General features: G+C 48.8%; 1 protein-coding gene and 1 non-coding gene across 2 annotated transcripts in view; both read left to right on the forward strand.

Annotated features, from left to right (window-relative positions):
* The window catches only part of LOC126529976 (cysteine dioxygenase type 1), a 138,490-nt gene that overhangs the window by 46,598 nt on the left and 73,072 nt on the right, over positions 1-18,820 (forward strand). The window lies entirely within an intron of this gene.
* Positions 9,956-10,141, forward strand: LOC126530156 (U2 spliceosomal RNA). The gene has a single exon (XR_007599376.1). It is a non-coding gene; the product is annotated as a U2 spliceosomal RNA (small nuclear RNA).

Consider the following 18,820-nt stretch of genomic DNA (forward strand, 5'->3'; position numbering starts at 1 on the left):
TTGAAAAGATAATTGGGTGGCTGAGGCCTACGCTATAGTTTCGGGATATTTCGTGAAATGTGGGGATGCGCGTATTTACTCAGAAAGCCTTCCCATCATTGAAAGTGGAGTTTGAAGGACATATTGTAACCGAATGGACACTAACACTTCCATCCACCGCCATGCCTATAAGAAACATTGTCCCCTTCCATTTGGAGTGCATGGTCGGATCTGGAGCAACAAAAAGCTCGGTTGTTATAGTACAGCATTCGTAGCATTCGCAGTCGCTAGCTTCTAGATGCGGAATTATGCCACCAATTTCCCTTGTGCAACCACGACAGGAAAATGCAGCTCTTTGGCATCACTCTATCGGCTATATAGTCAACGTGTGATTTTGGTGCGCGCTTAAACCGGCACCAGAAAGGGAACTTGAGTTGTTGTGGGTTAATTATGCATTCGCAATAGTAAACAGGCCGCTGTGACGATGACGAAGGCAGGCTTGGTGTGCGTGAAAATACGTATAGAAAACGGCGTGTTTGGCGACGCCACCTTACGGGTACCCAGCGCTGAAACTTGGCTTGCCAGCAGCAGCGCCGTAACACAGGTCAGCGGGTGGTGGAAGGAGTATTTAGCAGGACAAGCGGCGACTTCGCGTCAGGAAATTCACTCCTTATCTTGAGGAGCATGTGCGCATGCGCTCCTCGCGACGTACCGGGTAGCGCTAGAGGGATATGGTAAATGCGCGACTGGGCTTTGATGGCTTGGCGCGAAATGCAAGCGGGGTTAGTTAGGCCTTGGTTTTCTCCATTGGTAATCGGCCTTTCTCGACGAAGTTATTGAGAATATACTTTCTAAAGAATGATTTGCCATTGTGCTCCATTTAGTACCGCTCTTTGGTGCCAGCTTACAACTTTAAAACGATCTGATTACAGGCAGAGCTAACTCGACAAGGACACAGGAGAGAACAAATGCGAGCGCTAACTTCAACTTGGAGTGTACAGTCCGCGGAAACGCTGCGGGATGATACAGTTTGTGTGAGCGCACCCTCGAGCTATATCGTGCACTATAAAAGTAACGCGTTGTCTAGAGGTTGCGCAGCACACTATAGTGGCTGAAGTGTGCTATTGCGCATTGTCACGACACGTGGCGGTGTAGCATTTCTGTCTTCTTTTTTTCCTTTTGTTCTCAAGCGTGAGAAAAAACGCACGCTCACGCACATACACACAGTGAGAAGTAATTTCTATTGCCCGAGTGCCAGCGTTTGTGACGTCAGTAGCCCGCGCAGCGCTGTTTATGTTTCGGGACGCAGCGGCAATGTTAACAGTCGCTCGCCGTAAAGATTCGCGTATTATTGCTGCTGCGTGTCAAGCATACCTCGGCCCTGATGTTCATTGCCCGTCACCGGCGGCTGTGCAGTTTATTGCCGTCGCTCGTCCCATGAGGAAGTTTCCATTGTGTCTATTATGCCCGACTCATCGCGCCCGCGCTGGTTCACCTGCCGTAGCCGCTACATTTATCACCAGACCAGCCACCGCGACAATAAAAATTTTAAATATGGTTCCACTTGATATGCTTTCGGTTTTTATGGTTGTTCGCTTAAGGAATTCAAACGGAATTAGAATTTTCTCGAAATTCTGTATTGTAATATCGTCTGAAATAACTTATTGTTTTTTTCTGTCTCTGGAAATACTTTCCGAGTCAGAAACCTTCAGTCTCTATTTCCTATAGAAAAGCATAGAGGCCAAATTCTACAAAAGAAAAAAAAACTAAAGAACATTGAATTGATCTGAAGCGTACAATCTTTGCTATTTGGTTCTGCCGAACAGCTTAGCTGTTAGGTCAACGAAAAGCAGAGGGCCAATAGAGTTTGCGATTGAATCGCAACGGACATCTGAAGATCCTGCTAAGTCATATGCGAGTCCTTTTCATGGCGTGGCAGGCGCCGATTACCTCAGTTACAACCGCATATTTCTACGAAAATTCACGAATCCAGACCTATTCAAAATAGTTTCCCTATCTTTCTTCCTGTCGTTCTTTTTCGAATGCGCAGTTGCAAATATTTTTACACGCTTCTTTAGGCGTACTGAACCAGGTGCGTTAACTTGCACATTGTCAAGCTTCCCCATATCGAGACGCGCACTTGTTTGTTATTCCGGTGACCGCGTTTCATCGGCTGAAAAACGTTACATGTTATCGCTCGCCGCAAGACGCGCTAGGATGTATTGGAGCACTCTCGCTTGTTGTAGCCGATTCCATCTGTTGCCTTATGTTGTCGCCGAACCTTGAGTAATCAGATTGTATGCGCGACGCGAAGAGTGTTGTACATACATTCTTGAATGCACGCGAGTACCAGTGATTGTGCTGGAAACTTCGTCGAGTAATGTATAGATAAATAGCCGGCGCGTCTGACCCGTAGAATCGGATTTCGACGATCGCTGTCAGCGCTTGTCACTATCGTTCTGCCCGAGTGTAACTTGTATTCGCGGACTCAAGCTCCCCCAATAAACAGTTAGCTTCGCGACTCTCGTCTGTGCCACACGATCCGAGTCCTTCATCGTCACGACCACGTGACAGTATTCTAGAATTCTCCATCTTGCGTATAGTTGCGATTGGCTCGAGGGTAACTACGTTGAATCGAAACGCCAACACGGCGAGATTTGGCTGTGAGAATAGCACCGCGTGTAACGCCAGCACCCCGTGATGGAATGCTCAGGCGCCCAAAGGCTTCCGATTGCGCTCGTTCAATTATCCCGCCAACTTTAGCGGGCAGCAATAGCAACGGAAGGCCACACTAGTGCGCCAGCGTACAGAAGCCCGCAGATTTCCTGAACTTTTCGTTTGCGTCCATTCACAATTTAAGTAGCGTTGCTCGGACTTCGCGTAGGTGCATGTGCTTGTGGCTCGATGCGCGTTTTGACAAAGTGAAAAGGAGTCATAGGCTGCACTAAAGGAAAGCGAAAACGCACTGTCTCGACCATACAGTAATTACTAGAGGGTACTGTGGCGCTGCTACCGGTCAGCCACCGTGGGAACGATGGGCAGCACGTGCAAGGTAGATCCAAATAGGTCGCGAAGCTTCGGTCGAACAGCGGTTCAGTACAAATTGTTAGCGACGTCAGCAAGGGTGGTTATGTGAGCAGCGATTGAAGCGCGACTATGTTTGGAGGGGACAAACATTGGGAAAGAAAAAAAAGTTTTTTGTTTTTAATTCAAGCGAGACACAGATTCAGTTAACGAAAATAAGATTCCTTGTCGATCTTATATGTTCGTGACCAGTAAAGAAAGTACAAGTTAATTTTATTACTATTAATAAATACATTTTTTTCCAGCGCCCATCGTTACAGGGGGTGTTGACACCGCTATCACACGCAATGCAATGCAGCTCTTGAAATGTGCAGGAAGGCGCGCTCGTAAAGTTCACCTGTCGAAATACGCTTGCCTCACACGTTGTGCTGTTTTGCTTGTCGACGTTTGTCTGAATTTGGTGACGCGGGTAGCTTCATCGCTTCTTAACCTGTTCAGTCAAAAATAGTGATTTACGACCGCCAGATAATTGTTTCGTTGTTTTCGTGCGACTGCGCTGGCCGACGGGCTTGGCCTTCGAAGATAGGACCAGCACTCGACAGCTTTCGTCGGCCTCCAAATTAAGTATGTTCTGTGCAGGGATGCGATTTCGACAACCGTACGGCTGGCCTTTTCCTGCATCGCTTTCTGCGCTGAAAGCTCGAAACGCCCATCAAGTCTAATGGCGGAGCATTTGAATATATAGTTCTAAAGGCAGGCCAGCGAAACCAATTTCGCGCCTTCGAAAACAAGATGACGTCACTTTCACTTCTGTTTTTAGCGGATATGGCGTCACATTATTTTTTCTTCCGCTGGAACTGTTCCCTGCTCATACAGATGACGCTAAGCCCCATGAACCGCCGATGAATCGCCTTGTTTTGAACGTATGGGCTCCTATGGAAGCTTCTCTACCAAGTATATTTACCTTGGCACATGTATTTGTTCGATATTCGTGCTTGTGGATTCAGACGTTCTTATGACTTTGTTTATTACGCTTGATGTGCCTTCATTGTCGTAAATTTCCGAGCGTTCTATACTTTCGGAAGTGCAGAAGACTCTGCGGACACACGCAATTGCTACTAACTGCAACGCTTCAGCTTGTCGAGGTGGCCTACTGAAAACGCGCCAAGCGTTTCAAGTAACTGGCTTGCCCGCGATAAATTAGTAAGGACGTGTTACGTCGATTGTCGATGCATACGTTCCTGCAGTAATGGTTTTAATGTCGGGATTATGTGCTATAGAGATCCTGTGTTCGAATCATGTCGTTGGACAAACATATAATAGTTATTTAATTATTTATTACGCAGTTTACAAAGTCACGAAGCCGCCTGAAGCCAGAAGGATGAAGTTTAGGCAAATCCACGCACTTCCCGTAACTCCCATGGTCGCTGAACCGCTCCCATTGCAGATCGCGTAGGCACTAGTGCCGGAGTTTCCTCCAGTAGTTATTGTATGAGACTCTATGGTTTCGACCCCCCTCAAAGGCGCGTGGCCGGAAGTTGCTTGCTGCCGCAGTCTCACTTCTGCGAGGATGCGCGCGAAACCGTCTACGTCGTTGAACCGATCGGCGCGTGCCAACGGTCTGCCGAACGTGCTCTGTGCCTCATTCCCGTGTTTCCTATCGACAATAACCGCCGTTTTACTTCCCACGTCGCCTCCATAACGAGTTTTCTTTATTTCGATTTTGTTGCTGCTCGAGGTACAATGATACACGATAAATTTTATCGATTTCTAGAAGCAAAGTCGGCCAGCTGTTCGGACACACCCGGTCAGGGCGGTCACTTATGCTGTGTCATATGACGCCGACTAGTGCCGGTTTAATTGGTTAGTAAAACACGGTCTTAGCAGTAGCGAGAAAGCGTCGCGTAATTCGCCTTGTCTTGTACCGTGACATTTTTTGCTAAACCGCTTTGGCAGCGCTGCGACCTTGCAGGCTTCGGTGGAATTGAGTGTGGCGTGTTTAAGCCGCGTCAAAGTCTTCTCCGCGGGATATGGAGTTGACAGTGACAAGTGTGCCGTGCTTTGGGTGTACGATAAAGAAACGCATTTGGTTATGAATTGATCCAGACACCTCCTCTGCGACGTCAGTCGTAGCCATGTGCGTTGTTTTTGCGCGTGCGCCACCAGCTCCATTCCTCATCCCAAGGACATCCTACGCACATCTACTCAATCGAAACCGCCGTTTCGATGTTACAGCCGTTGGGCTGGCCCTGCCAATTCGTTTCACTTTTTGCTGCGACAGCAGTGGACAGCTTGAAATTGCGCGTGGCTGTCTCGGTCTGTTCGTCGTCGCGGCACTGCCGTCGTCCTGAGGCCACGTCATCAGCAGCAGCATCGTGCTTTTACCTTATGGGCCGGAGGAAAGCACAGATTTTATCACCGCGTTAAGGCTATTTAACTAGTGTCCCTGCAACAAAATGCAGTTTCTAAGACCAGACACTTTAGCCAAGTAACTGTCGGGTAACCTTCAGCGCTTGGCAAACGGTGCGAAATGTTTCGTGCCTCGTAGGACTCCGAGAGTGGTGACACCTGTGCCTGTATTTTGGAGGCCGCAGCAGGCGATACTCATAGCGGATAGAGTTATTGTATATGCTGTATATACTGTACATTAATAGCGGACGAAGAGGATTCTGTGCGCATCGCAAATGACGTTCTTGAGGAGATGGCGGTGTCTTGCTGCCAAAGCCTGCTGAGATTTCGGGGCGAATAAGTGCAAAGCCGGAAGAATCGCTGAACTCTGATGTCACTTTTATTTATTTATTTTTTTTTGTCAGCCGCGAGTGGATAGCGAGAGCCTGCGGGCCTCAGCAGCCGGGAAAGCCCCTCTCTCAGCTCCGTCCTCTCCGCGCGTCCTCGGTCGACCAGACGGCACACGACGGTCAACAGACGGCACAAGAAGCCGCTCTCGGCAAGATAAGGTCCTACCGCCACACCACTGTTTACCTCGCCTGGCTTGCCAGGCGGTTCTACCGGCGGCGACGGTGAGGCAGGGGAGAAGGAATGCCGTCTGCTGGACGCTCTTCGACCCTTCACTCGGCCTACAGGCGGCACTCAGTCCGGGTCAATTCCAATGGCTGATAGGAAGGGTCGGTTGTTCCTCCGGGAATGTTTCTTTGTCGGCCAGCAAATTGCGTCGCATTTACAATGCGGTTCATTGTAAAAGCCAAGGCCGGTGGACTCTCCGCTGGTCTACCTGTAGATATTGTGAGCAACACACGGCGCTGTACTGTTTGATAGGGCAAGTGGGCCTGTGTGCCATCATCGCGTAACTCGGACGCGTCGCACCGTTCGCCTTGGCTCTGACGTTTTTCGTCCGTGCGCGAGGTTGCGAGTTAAGGAGCCTTTCGCGAGTCGCCTCAGTGTCGGGGCTTTTACTAGAACAATTTCTCGACTCGGCGCCTCGCGATGGCAAATTAACGCCGCTGTGAAGCACCTAACATATTTGTGCAAGTGCTTTCACGCCAACGAATCGACCTTAGTACCGGGCATACACTAAAGAATGTTTGCACCCGTTGGGGTGTACATCTGCCACACAACGATAATCGTCATCTGCCTTGATGCGTTTCCTTTCTTCAGCGCTGCGAGCCCGGTACTTTCCAGTTACGAACGGCATGCGCGTTATCATCATGGCATAGCATTCCCGACAGGAAAGGAGCGGGCGCGGCGTTTTCAACAAAGGAAAAGCAGCAAGGCAGATGACGATTATTTTTGTGTGGTAGATATACACCCCAAGGGGTGCAAACATTTTTTAGAATGTACACTCTTAGGCAAAGATGCACCCTTTGGGGTGTATATCTGCCACACAATGATAATCGTCATCCGCCTTGCTTGCGTTTCCTTTCTTGAAAACGCCGCGCCCGCTACTTTCCTATCGGGAATGCATGTCATGCTGATAACGGGCATGCGGTTCGTTACTGGGAAGTACTGGGCTCGCCGCGTTAAAGAAAGGAAATGCGGATAAGACAGATGACGATTATCGTTGTCGCAAAAGGCTGTAATTTTGCTTAAGAGTGTACGTTGTTATGATTAGAAAAGGCCAGCGTCAACAACACAAGATGGCGGCACTGTAATGCCTCCGTAAAACAGTCTATAGATGTCTTTCATTATAGTAAGCGGCGCCGTTAAATACAATGTGGACGGAGTGTTCGTGTACCTAGTTTACGCGCACCCTGATGAACCAGGTACTGAAAATCAATCAAGATGGCGGCTTCCGAAGGAAGAGTGCGCGCGATAACAGTGCTAAACTCTCGACACGTGCGCAGTCTCGCTGCTTTGCAAAGAGATTCGACGTTACGCGAGACCTGCTTTGAGCTGTATTTGATTACGTTGCGGGCACTGTATTAGCGAATACTCGGGAACAGATAAAGATCGCGCGCCTCATCTGCTGCGCACGCACGCCACTCGACGTACTGCGCAGAACTCGAGCGCCAAATAAGTGCGTCGGTCTTCGCCGTCTGGACTGCGGTCGGCGGGGATGTGCGACCGGGCTGCGGCAGTTTTCCGCGAGGTCACGCGACTCCACGCCGCGGGCTCTGCGCATGCGCTCGTGGCGCGGGTGGCGCCCTTCCAGAGGAATTGACCTCCTTCGCTTCCCTGGCCTCTGACCGTATCACCCGACCGTCGAACGTGTAAACAGTGCTGTTAAGGGCGGCCACTCGTCGGCGCGCCTCAATTGTCTCTGCTTCGCGCGTCCTCCCGCGCATATGTGACAACAGTAAGCAGAGTATTGCGGCGAGCGGGCCCTCGATGTGGGACCGAGGATAACGGCAAAACGTCTTGTTTACCGCTCCTTCCAGAGTTGTAACGTTTCTAAAAAGTCTTCCGGGGACTTCTAGAAGCCGCCTGAAAGTCCGCTCGAACATCCGGCTGGTTTTCCAAATGCATTATTGACCGACCCTTACGGTGATGCGTTCAACCCCGCTGGAAAAGTTTGTAGTCCTTCGTTTCGTAATGTACGCCGCCGTAGTATACATCATCCGTCCAAGTGCCCAATGCGCATTGCTTAAGGAATAACTATAGGCTCCCGGCATGACTTTGTATAATGTTTTAGTCACAGTATCGTACATGGTTTTCGGTGGAGCAGTGCAAAGGGGGCATCTTGTATAACGAGAGTCTGATAAATAGATTACCGTACAAAACGCGAAGATAAAGAAAAGAAACTCTAGCTATCACGGCATTACCTCTTCTTTCCTTTTTTGTTTAGAAGATTACAAGGAGAAATCAACAGAAGGCACACACGCACTGTAGTTTGTATATGAATTCACGTAACGTGCATCGTCAGCAGCAGCAGCCTATTTTCTTATCTCCACTCCACTGATCTCTATTACCTGCAATCTCCAATTACTCCTGTTGCGCTAGCTGATTCCAACTTGCGCCTGCAGATTTCTTAATTTCATCACCCCACCTAACTTTCTGTCGTCCTCGACTGCGCTTGCCTTTCCTTGGCACCTATTCTCTGACTCTAATGACCCACCAGTTATCTGCCCTACGCATGAAATGACCAGTCCAGTTCCATTTTCTTATCTTAATATCAACTAAAATATCAGCTATCGCAATTTGCTCGCTGATCCACACCGATCTTCCTGTCTCTTAACGTTATGCCAAACATTTTCGGTCCATCGCTCTTTGCGTGGCCTTAACTTGTGCCCGAGCTTCTTTGTTGACCTTAAAGTTTCTGCCGCATATGTTAGCACCGGTAGAATGCAATCATCGTAAACTTTTCGATGACGGTGGCAAGCTCCGAGTCAGGATTTGGTAATGCCTGCGTGTCGTATGCACTGCAATCCATTTTTATTTTTCTGTAAGTTTCCTGCTCATGATCAGGGTCCCGTGCGACTAAATATACCTACATAAACATGCTACTGCACGGACTCTATAGGGCTGACTGGCGATCATGAATTCACGTTCCCTTTTGAGGCTATTGAACATTATCTTTGTATTCTGCATATTAATCTCCAACTCTACTCTTACACGTTTTCGGTTATGTCCAGAATCATGTTACATGTATACCTCCCATTAGTCAAACATTGCAAACGCTCAAGAAAAAGAAAGTACAAAGTATAATAATGTACGTGGAACTACACTCTATAATATACCAACAGAAAAACGTGAATAAATAAATGCGGAAAAGGACGCTAATAAACACAGTGAAAAAATTTGTTTACACGCAAAATCCGCGTGGCGGCAGCAAGCGTCGTAGAACGCTTCACGATCGGTGTTCGAAACGATCGAGTCAGGTCAGAGTAAGGTAAGGCCGTTAGGCAACCTTGTAATGAAATAGCAATTAAAAAAAATATTGTGCCAATCCACTTTGTGAAGGTATAGATGATCAGCGAAGCTGTGTATATATGCAGGCTACTTAATGGCAAACTGTCCATTCTGATGCGTCAAACGCCGTAAGCATATAAACGGGATGCGAGGCGCGACTAGTCGCTCCTCCACGACGTTGAGCCTCGGAAGATGATGAGGCACCGAGGGGTACTCATGCTCATGTATTGCTGCAAAATGCGGCACAACACCTTTTACTAAGGAATCCCGGCACCTAGAACAGATACGCGCCTTACTGCACTCCGAAGGCACGCGCTGCTTCATCAAAGCCAAGGCGATCGTGCGTTGGTCGATGGCCCGCAGTGCAGTAATCGTTGTGAGGTCACTCGAAAACCACAAGCGGTCACACACAACACAGGCCATACAAATTTGGCTCCCCACAAACTTCTTCTAAAACCTGGCCGTTCCTCCGGTGAAACTTTCCCAGTTTGTGGCATCGGGGCCACATGGACGGTTCGTATTTCTCCCCGCCTCGCGGTCCTGACGGGCAGCATGCTTACGGGATCGCCACCACGGTAGAGAGCAAGGAAATGAAACGAGTACGCAAGCGCCTGGAACGCCGACAAAGAAAGGGCGGTGTGAACGTATACACGTGGCCGATGCCGGTGAAAGTGTAGTATGGGTTCTTATCAGCATAATATCTGACGCCGCTTGCATTTGGACCTACACTATTAAACTTATTCTTGCAGTTTGGCGGATTGCTTAAAGCCTGCTTCACCGCCGCCGCGGATCGGACCGGTATTTCACTATCTTCGGGATCGGCCCACTTATGGGGAGAAATTCTGTCTACACGGCTCGATAGGCGCACGCAATTTTGCCAAGAACCCAGCCATATACAGATTTCGCTTTAAAAAAATATATTCTGGTTATGTTCGTAAGCTTCGGCTTGCTTGCTGTAGCGGGTGTTTTGTACACGTGTTGTGTGAAGAGTAATGTTCGCGTGTGTGTATGGAATAAGCAACAGCATATGTATATCAACTCACGTAGATATGTTCCATATTCCACATACGTGCAATCTTCTCTTTCCCTCTTGTGTGCGTCTTGTACTTATTCCTCGTGTTTCTCTTGTACGTGTTTGGTCCCAGTACACTGAGTGCAGGTCTCTATCGGTGCTGAAGTATGACACGTACTTTAGTATTTTCACGTTGTGGATAACACGTACGTGTACGCGATCAGTGACCTTGTCACTGTGGCTCCCTGTCATGTTGTACGCACGTAGTCGTTCGCAGAGGATGTTGGACTGGCCCGTAGACTGTTTTGCCCCGAATCGCATGCCGTTTGCGCGGACAACGAGTCATTATCACGCCACACCTGCCAACCGCTTCAAGCGCGCACACAATGGGCTTAAACTGCGCATTCTCCCCCCTGTATTGGGAAAGGGCAAAACTGCTCGCATACAAATCCATTGTTCGAGCAAAACTGGAATATGCGTCTGCCATCTGGAGCCCGCATAAAGCATGCCTTATCAGCTCACTTGAATCTGTTCAGAACCGCGCTACCAGGTTCATTCACTCACAATATTAATCTGATGTCGGTATGTCTGCTCTGAAAGCAGGATTAACACTGCCATCTAATCGCCGACGCATTGCTAGTCTTGAGCTCTATTCGCAAGTTGTTTTTGAGCACCCTTCATCGTGCGCCGTATACATCGGTCCCGCAACACGCATTTCCCGCGTCACCAGTCATCCGCATCAAGTCGCACGTCAGCGTGCCCGAACCGCTCATTTTCCCGCCTCGTTCATTCTTCGAACAGCTGAAGACTGGAACGGCCTTCTTGCTGACCTTGTTGACGTTGCTTGCCCGTTTTCGTTCCAACAGCGTGTGATCGATCACTTTGCGTATAGCTAATGATGCATGCATAACGTGGAACTTATGTGAAACGTATCCCTTATGTAATACCCCCTTCCGGGGGCCTTTAAGGACAAACTGAACTGACCTGAACCGAGTCACAGTCGGCCCGGTATTCCACTTACTCCGGGATTGGGCTATTTCTTTTTTTCTTTTTTGCCATGTACGGACGGGCAAAATTTTCAGACCTATATACTCCCATGTAATGCTATACTCATTAAAAACATCGAAAATAAATTCTCTATAGAAGCTGGCTCGAGCAGATGTTGCGCACAGCGCAGTCATAGTGTTAGGCGCGTGTCCTTTTAGTGTCATCTTGCTTTCCTAATAAACAAATCATCGAGACTTTCGCTGCGGCACCTCGATGTATAGTAACGGTTATATCAGGGTTCTAAACGCTGACCTAGGCACCCTGCATGGACGGGGCCGTGGCCAACCACTGAATTTATGACGATTGCTATGCTCCGTCTCAGTAGTTCATTGCACCACCGGGGAAACTGCAGGGCTCCTTAGCCAATAGATAGGAAGGCTGAATGCCCCTCTAGATGTGTTCATCCGCGCCGCGTCGTCTGCACAGCGTCTACTTGCAATCCTGTCAATACGTGCTCCACAGTTGGTAGAGTGACTCAACAAACGTGTTTGTGTTGTAACCATAGGCCGCGTTTCCGTAAGTGCTACAGCAGGGTTTCGCTTCGTCTATACGATTTCTCGGCAGTTCATTGCAGCCTCCTTGGCCAGATTTAGTAAGAGCCCTGATAAATGTCTGCAATCGCCGTATCGTCTGCTCGACGTCTATTTGACGTTTGCTGGCCGCCTTTATCGCGTACGATACTAGGGCGGAGTAGTAAATTAGTGATACAGTCACCAATTATGCCGTCGTCGCTTTCCGCATCGTCAGCTTATCACCAGCGCGAATGCTGTGGCGCCATCTGCTAAGGGAAATCAAACCACATTTACTGCTCGGCGATGCCTCTGTAGTCTTAGCAGCTAGCGTCAAAACAAACAGCTGATCTCAATAATAACGACAAGACATACCGAATGCTTTGTCGTCAGCGTGTGGTCAGACTAAGCGATGATGGATTTTAGCATTTATTTGTTGCTGTCAGGGTGGAGAGCCAGCAACAAGCGCGAATTAGGATTGAGACGGGAAGTCTGGATGGGATGCTGCCACGTTGCTGTGTGATCACGGTTAGTGCTGCTATTATAGTTACCAGTGGTAACCGCCACAATAATCTGCGGTATGTGATGTGCATGAGCATAGGGCCTAACATCTTACGAATCGCTGTAACGTATCACGCGTTAAGCAAAAAATAAACGTCTCAAATCCTGCCAGTAATCGGACAGTTCAGACCAGAACTAAATTTTGCTGCGCAAGGACATTGCCTGCGTACACCTCGTACCTTCGGCAGTGCTGCAAGCCACTTGTGAGATAGTGTAGAGGGCACTGGGTGGCGCTAGTGTCTACACGGAAGCTGCAAGGAGGGCAGTTCAGCCAGCATGGTAGTTATGGGCAGCAACATCGATTTGCTTAAACTTCGTCCTTGCTTCGAACGGCTTCGTGACTTCATAAACTCCTAATTTTCGAGAGAGTGCTGTGTTATAAATTATTAATTGAACATTATTAAAATTATCCGGTCGCAGGGTTCGAACACCGGACTTTCAGTACAGGAGCCCTGTATTGAAACCATTACGCCATGGACGCGTGTAAAAGGGGAACCGCTACGATTATGCGTCAATTAGCTACGATTATGCGTGTTGGCAGAGCCTACTGCCTTCTGCAATAAAAAGAAATGTATAGATTGATGTGAAATGTAGGCCGATGCAGGCAAATAAAGCGCCATAAACGAAGCCACAAGCAAGACGATCAGACAGATCAATGTAGTGACTTTTATTACCACGGTGACTGGAGGATCGCAGCGCCACAGTTCCCTGTAATGATTATTGTAACCCGCCGTGGTTGCTCAGTGGCTATGGTGTTGGGCTGCTGAGCACGAGGTCGCGGGATCGAATCCCGGTCACGGCGGTCGCATTTCGATGGGTGCGAAATGAGAAAACACCCGTGTACTTAGATTTAGGTGCACGTTGAAGAACCCGATGCAGGTGGTCGAAATTTCCGGAGTCGTCCACTACGGCGTGCCTCATAATCAGAGAGTGGTTTTGGCACGTAAAACCCCACAAATAATATATATATTATTGTAGGAAACTATGAGCTGAACTCTTCAAGCAGCCTGTTAGAGTGCGCACAGCCTATGCTACTTCTGTCGCGCGTTGACATTTCTTATCGTCGCGTGCCTAACGCACACAATCTCGGCTTACCAGATGCGCTGAACGCATTAACGCTGGCCTGGCCTCGTGCCAGCATGATTGCGCACGACGCGCTATAAACGGTCTTCGAACTGGGTCACTTTCCTTGCTTTGGACGACGCCTTGTGAGAGATCGTGTTCCGCAGCTCAAACCCCGAGACTAGGTTTGTAGCCTCCTTTCTGTGACGAAACTGTCGTCCTTCGTTATCGCAACGTCTTCGTCAGGCCACGTTCTCGTCAGTCTCGTCACCAGTTTGATCCGTCCATGTGGTGACGAGAAATTATTTTTTTGCCCCCCGCACGGACACTGGGGTCCCAAACGCTGACGCCCTCGCGGCAATGTGCAGTTGCGAGCTGGACGCGCTAACCAGCGCGTTGTCGTTCAGCGTTCGAACTTCTGGCTTGGCTTGGCTTCAGAAGCGCGCCGCTCAGTTCATCTCACCAAAATTTGATCTCCGTCTCGGTATCTGCCATGCACGCAATCGTCTATCGCCCTTCCTCAGCTGGCACTGCGTCGAAAAATGTTCGAATGTGCCTTCATCACGAGCTTTATTGTAACATTCGCACCTTACGTAACACATTTATTTGACCCCAACTCCGCATAGTTTCTTCAACACTTGAAGTATTCAGCGCGCAAGTGGTCCAACTAACACCTTCAACACAGGCTGTTTTACCTACCGCCATTTAATATTGACACGTGTATTTATATTTATCGGGCGACCACGTTTCGCCGCCTAACAAATGTTATCGCACAGCGTGGGACGCGCCTGCATGTATCCGAAGTTTCTGGAAAGTTATCGATGCTTCTATCCGCTCTCTGTTGTCGCCGAACTTTATGTTATTTGATTTCATCGCCTGACGCGAATGGTGTAGAACATTGTGGAAGGCACGCGGGTCCGAACGATTAGTCTGGAACATTCGACGACTGCTCTATAAAAGCCGACGCTCTTGACCCGCTGATCAGATTTTCGACGATCGCCGACCGTGTTCGCCGCTATCGTTGTACTTTAGTGTAGCCTGTTTTGTGGGCACAGATTCGCCCAATAAGAGTTAGTTTTGTCGTTCACAGTATTGCTACTGTGTTCTTTGAAGTCACGACCACGTGACAATATTGTAATGAACAGACTGAATTAATCGTAACTGACCGCAAAAAGGCTCAACAGCGGGCAGAGAGATTCAACAGAACCTTCTGCCCTGTAGCTTGCCTTCGCGCCGTTCATTATGAATATGCTACGCCTAGACAAGGAAACCGCGCGTGTTCTACAAAGGATGGCGTCATTTTTCATCGCGAAATCTGCCTACACGTAGCTCATTGGAGTTCCAGGACAACGTCTGGACTAGGATCTGAGCGCACTGCCTCTGCTGAGTCCACAGCTCACTGCAGCCAATCGCACGCGGTGTTTCGGTGATCCCTCGAGGCCACGCCAACACCGAAAACAGCAAACTTTATCTCCCTCCTGATAGTTATTCGTTCTTGCAACGCATAGCAAAAGAATTGAACAGAGACCACTAGAGTTTTCTCTTACTTTTCCCATAGTGTAACTGTGCCGGATGTTCTTGTGAGATGACGCAGGAATCTCCGCACGTATAGAGATGCAAGAGGCTAGTAACGAAACTCGGACACCCTCATGAGAGCGCGCCCTGTTGCGTACTCCAAGGTAGCGTGTCGTACTGCTGCCGAGTTGCAGCGACGCCTGTTATCCAAGCTCGACTGACGTTTACTATTGGGTAGCGTGGCGTTGTCGGTGGGCTGCAGGCATCCGGAAGACCATGGCGATCAGGCAAAGACGAGACGATTTCAAGTGCGAAACTTGCACGGTTTATTCAATGGTTGGTGAAAGATGAGAAGAAGAGAAGGAAGTGTTCTAAAAGTACATTTCGGAGCCCCTTAAATAGGCTCTCTAAAATTGTGGGAGGGATCTTGCTCCCGTCGTCACGTGACAGGCACAGTCTGGTTTGTGGATGGGCGTCTCGCCTCCGTAGATACCAAGCCTGCAGCAAGGAAAGAGCGTCCTGCCTCCGTAGATACCAAGCGGCAGGTCCGGGATCGTAGACGCCTATCCTTCTCTTTTGCGCGTTGCTGGCTCGCGAAAATTCTTCTGTAGAGCTTGACAGTTCGAGGAAAGGGTTCCTCTAAAGTCGCACACACACAAAAGGGGTCTGTATAAACACCGCGGGGCGTCCGCCAGACCGGCATAGACTCGAGACAACCATGGCGAATTAGGAAGTCACACTTCGTTTCGATGAGGCATGGTGGTCGAGAACCCATTTTGCACGGAGTGCTAGACGCCAAACGTAACAGCCCTCACCAGCGGGTCCACATCTGACTACGTAGTTTTCCATTGCCAACACCAAATAGCAGTGAATGAGCGGCTGCCTTACTTCCATCTATCCTTGTGTCGTCTAAGCCGCGAGCCATCACAGCGAACATGCTGGCATGACCAATACAGCGTATGGCGACCTTTTTAAGTTCTGTTTTAGCGTCAGAACTAAGGTTTAGCCCAGTACTCCATATTCCCCCGCAAGGTAACACAACAGCGTAACGTCATTCACGCGCCATTAGAGCTCGCCGCTCTCGACTGGATAGCAGCCGTCAAATTTAACCGCAACAAACACGACACATTTATATATATGCGGCTCAACTTTAAGATCATCGGGTTTAAACTTACTCCGCTTAGTGTTAGAATGGATATAAGAGTTCCTAATCAGTCGCCAACAATTTGTTTCCGGCAATGAAATCAACTACACCTTGCCCCCTGTCGCCTCCGGTGCCCCACGGGGAACTGTAACCGGCCCGCCACTTTTTAAAATACGCATCAGTGATCTCCCTGCGTACATCTCCTAAAACATTTGTCGATTCGCGCATTATTGTCATTTAACGTTTCATAACTAATGCCACCGCCGAACTAATGTTTCAGTGCGACCTAACAAACGTCCACATATGGTGTCGAACATGGCTTGTGGTGCTTAATGTTGAGAAAGTTTCCGTAATTTTAAATAACCGACACGGGTTGTTTTGTTTACGTAAACTTCGAGTGTATTGGAAGGAAACCTTGTATAAGTTCTACTCGCAGACATCTTTCTGCGGCAGTCAAGGAATAATCAACGACGGGGACTTGTATGCCATTGCTCCAAGTATTCTGCCAGCGCTGTACAGAGCTTCTTGAAACGCACACTGAATCAGCATAGCTTCCATGTGTGACGGTTTCTCATTTGCCCCAACACGGTAGGGAAGAACAGAAAAATAAGTCGAAATTATCAGTCTAGACGGTCTATTTTGTCTTATTTTGTGGTTATAAATAATAAATATACCTCTATTCCTCCTTAGCTCACGCGGACGAGAATGTGGGACTCTTTTTCGGGAGCGCTCTTGTGCATACTTTGCCCCCGTAGTTTTCCCTTCATTGCCATAGAGCGTGCATCCATCAAGGCAGCCTAACCAGAAATATCCAGCATCTACCGCAGGAGAAGCAAGAAGGCGCTAAATGTAGGCGTATTCTGTATTTCTCGACACGCATGGCGGCTGCGCGGCCGCCGTTATCTGCCATGTTGACTCCCTGATTGGCTGTCGAGAGGTCACGTGTCTGAAACCTTGTGCCGGAAAACGGAACTTTTGCAAAAGGCAAATTTGCCTTTTCGTGGAGATGACGAAACGTGACGTGCAGGTGCAAATATTATCGAGTAATACATATTTTTGGTCTTGGCAGCTAGATTGCGTCGTTACCACTTCAAAAAGAAAGTGAGCAGTAGCGTGCAGAAGCACCTGCGATTTCGCGAAAATGTGGTGGCCATCCAAGATAAACGCCATGTCAGCTTGCTGATTGGCTGAAGGAAAATCCCGCGAGGAGCACCACAAGAAGGGCCGTTTCGTAAACGTCATTTTGACGGTGCGTGACGTTGCGCTGGGCCACCATTGCAGAGACAATCCGCCATAATTTATGGTACGACGGACCTTGGGAATTATGCTAATGAGCGGACATATGAAGGGGCGTAACCAGGGGGGGAGGTCTGATGGGGCTTTAGCCTCCCCCCCCCCCTCGAAATTTTTTCTTGCTGTCATGCACCGCCGACCAAAACAACCCCACGGCGCCGGAAGTCATTCTAGATTTTGTCTAGAATGTCTATTTCGCTTTCAAAAACACATTTCAGCCTGAACATTGCGAACTCGGGCTGGATTTCGCGCCAACGCCCAGGTACTTGGAGCCGCATAACGCAAGGAGCCCCATCCAAGCACAAAGTCTCACGGGCATTTTGATCGTCAGCGGGCTGGTCGCAGCATCTCGCGGAGGCCGCGGAATCTACGGAACGCATGGATTTCAATTCTGAAACTTTGTGGGCATAAAGTTCTCAAACTTTTGATGCGAAAGGTCCATTGGCATTTCCAAAGTCATGCTTTAGAGTTTCAATTCCGGAACTTTGTGGGTTTAATATTGTTATAAACATCGGAAGCCAAAGGTGCATTGACTTTTCTAAAGTCGTACATACGGACCATACAACGAGACAAGCCAATCAACACACTCAGACAAGTTAACAAAGCGCGCAGCGAGGTCCGATTAGACGAAGCGTTGTGGTGGTTAATTCGTGCCATCATGTCACAGAAAAGAATATCAACATTTTTTGTCACCTGCGCCCAAGCATCCATGTCAAGACACTAAAGCCAGCAAAAGTAGCTACGTTCTTATGTTTTTTTGTACTTTTACTTTTATTCGCGAGGACACATTGAGCGTCTTCAATTTTCTTGTTCTCGCTACCCGCGGGCTGCCAGAGTCAGCCAGAGCGCATGCGTTTTTCTCGTGTTGCCCCGACCATCGCGCGGCGCACTTCGGTGCGCGTTCGGTTTTCTCTGGCCGAGTGGATTTTCACCTGGCAGGGTTTTGGACGCTTTCTGGCTAGTAGACGAGAAAAGGAGACAATGGTCGCTCGCCGCCATCACTGTAGGGACTCGACGGATTGCAACGCGTTCGCTTGGGCGCCACTTCTTCGCAAAGTCTTGTCTCGCCGGTGTAGGATACCGTGCAGTATGCCTATGGTTCTCTGTGGACCAAGCGTCTCACGTTTTCTTCGATATTCCTTCGGTAGCCACATTAGGTGCCCAACGTAGGCATTAGATTGTGGCCAACGTGCTTTCCTTCGGTTTTCTTTTTTTTTTCATTTCGGTGCACCTGCCCCACAAACGAAATAAAGGCATTGCGCAGCGATTTGTCGCATGGTGAAAGTTCGTTTTCGTTACTTCTTCTTTTGCGCAAAGTGATGAGCCGCGGGACGCTTCAGTTACCGGATACTCTTACTACTTTGTTGC

The sequence above is a fragment of the Dermacentor andersoni genome, chromosome 5, assembly GCF_023375885.2.
Source record: "Dermacentor andersoni chromosome 5, qqDerAnde1_hic_scaffold, whole genome shotgun sequence".
NCBI classification, from domain to species: Eukaryota; Metazoa; Arthropoda; class Arachnida; order Ixodida; family Ixodidae; genus Dermacentor; species Dermacentor andersoni.